General features: G+C 40.9%; 2 protein-coding genes across 7 annotated transcripts in view; both read left to right on the top strand.

The window, feature by feature from the left end:
* LOC102976581 (EKC/KEOPS complex subunit TPRKB) overlaps positions 1 to 2,461 on the top strand; it is a 279,834-nt gene that overhangs the window by 60,694 nt on the left and 216,679 nt on the right. The gene's annotated exons all lie outside the window — the stretch shown is intronic.
* The window catches only part of LOC112067517 (EKC/KEOPS complex subunit TPRKB-like), a 166,645-nt gene that overhangs the window by 3,531 nt on the left and 160,653 nt on the right, over positions 1 to 2,461 (top strand). The gene's annotated exons all lie outside the window — the stretch shown is intronic.

Here is a 2,461-nt window from a genome sequence, read left to right as displayed (position 1 = left end):
TCACTCTAATTGATATTTAAATCTAATGATAAAAATTAGGCATGGATATTTGTGTGTTATCATGTGTATCTCTCGTTCTCCCCATAAACTCTTTGAGGATAGAACCCATGTCTTTTCCATACACCAGAAGCCTACCTGGGACCTAGAGCAGCCCTTTAACACATGCTCACACACCCAGTGCATAGGAAGAGTTTGTGGTTTGAGATACTGATAGTAATCAAAGTTATTGAGTTAAAAACATTCTACCTGGGGCACATTTGAAAAAAAAATGTAATTTTGCTGACAAAGTTTTAGTATTACCACTACTGTTAACAACACAATCAAGTGCTGACATCAAGAGAAAAGTTAAGAAACCCATGGCATAGTTTAAAATACAGATGATTGAAAAGTTTATAAAATGTGTGGTAATAGAATTCCCCAGTACCTGGGGGGAAATTACTGGGTAACTATTGTTTCTTTGAGATCACTGAAATAACTCAAGAGACTGTACAATTCATAAACATCTGTTGAGTTTGTCCCTGTTCCAGCTGTAGGGGCAGAAGAAACAAATATGTTTCTGAGGAAGGCAGATGAACAAGACAAAGTCCAAATGCCCTAAGATAATTGATATAATGGGAATAATAATGCAAATCTGTGGGAACAAAGAAGCAATTCATTCTGTAAGGAGAAAAGTGCAAGGGGAGTGACATTTGAACTGGACCTTGAAAGATGAGGGCACTCCAGGCAGAGGGCAAAGTGTGAGCCCAGGCAAAAAAGTATGAAATGACGGGAGCCCCAAACAGTCCCGACGGGCTAGAGGGCAGGAGTGCATGGCTAGAGAGGGTGACTTGGGTCCAGGGGGAGTGGGTGTTTGTGCGCCATGCCAAGTCCAGGCTTGAATCTATGGGAATGAGGTGCAGCTTTCAGCAGGGAGTACTCAAGAGGCAGAGCTGGTAGATATTAGGAAGGGATTGTTGGAAAACTGTAGACAGAGAAAACCATTAGGATATGAAAAATAAGAATCTGACCAGGAAAGAGCACAAATGGGGAGAGATTTCAGATGTTGAAACTACTGGTTTTAGCGTCTTTTTTTCCCCCTTAGATTTCAGAGGCCTTGAAAAAATTTGGTATCTCGGCAAATGACACTTCAGTTCTGATTGCTTATATTGAAGAGGGAGAAAAACAAATAAATCAAGAATACCTAATATCTCAGGTAGAAGGTCATCAAGTTTCTCTCAAAAATCTCCCTGAAATAACAAATATTATGAAAGTCAAAAAGGTTTGTAAGCCTGTATTTTTAGAAAGAGCATGATAGATGTGGAATAATACTGTTTGCTTATTGAACACCACTGCTTCTATATATTTTTTAACTTTTAAGAAAGATTAATGTAATTAAAAGTTACTTGAAAAATAATTATAGATGCAAAGAATTGGAAATGCAAGTTTATGTAACATATAATTAAAAACTTAGTTGATGCATTCTTTTATATATATATAAATTTATTTATTTATTTGTGGCTATGTTGGGTCTACGTTGCTGCCCGCGGGCTTTCTCTAGTTGAGGCAAGCGGGGGGTACTCTTCGTTGCAGTGCGCAGGCTTCTCATTGTGGTGGCTTCTCTTGTTGCTGAGCACGGGCTCTAGGCACGCAGGCTTCAGTAGTTGTGGCACAGGGTCTCAGTAGTTGTGGCTCGTGGGCTCTAGAGTACAGGCTTCAGTAGTTGTGGCGCATGGGCTTATTTGCTCAGCAACATGTGGGATCTTCCCGGGCCAGGGCTCGAACCCATGTCTCCTGCACTGGCAGATGAATTGCTTATTGAACACCAATGCTTCTATATATTTTTTTAACTTTTAAGAAAGGTTAATGTAATTAAAAGTTACTTGAAAAATAATTATAGATGCAAAGAATTGGAAGTGCAGGTTTATGTAACATATAATTAAAAACTTAGGGGCTTCCCTGGTGGCGCAGTGGTTGCTCGTCCGCCTGCCGATGCAGGGGAACCGGGTTCGTGTATAAATTTATTTATTTGTGGCTATGTTGGGTCTTCATTGCTGTGCACGGGCTTTCTCTAGTTGCGGCGAGCGGGGGCTACTCTTTGTTGCAGTGCGCAGGCTTCTCATTGTGGTGGCTTCTCTTGTTGCCAAGCACGGGCTCTAGGCACGTGGGCTTCCGTAGTTGTGGCACATGTGCTCAGTAGTTGTGGCTTATGGGCTCTAGAGCACAGGCTTCAGTAGTTGTGGCACATGGGCTTATTTGCTCAGCAGCATGTGGGATCTTCCTGGGCCAGGACTCAAACCTGTGTCTCCTGCATTGGCAGGCGGATTCTTAACCACTGCTTCACCAGGGAAGCCCGATGCCTTCTTTTTAAAAGAATAGATAATTTTAGATATCTATATCTTACGCAGTACATTTGAAATGTAAAATGTAGTATGAAGTTAATGTCTAGATGTATGCTTTTAAAATTGGTACAAATGTATTTCTA

Source organism: Physeter macrocephalus, chromosome 12 (assembly GCF_002837175.3).
Source record: "Physeter macrocephalus isolate SW-GA chromosome 12, ASM283717v5, whole genome shotgun sequence".
NCBI lineage: Eukaryota > Metazoa > Chordata > Mammalia > Artiodactyla > Physeteridae > Physeter > Physeter macrocephalus.
This window is presented reverse-complemented; position numbering and strand designations above follow the sequence as displayed.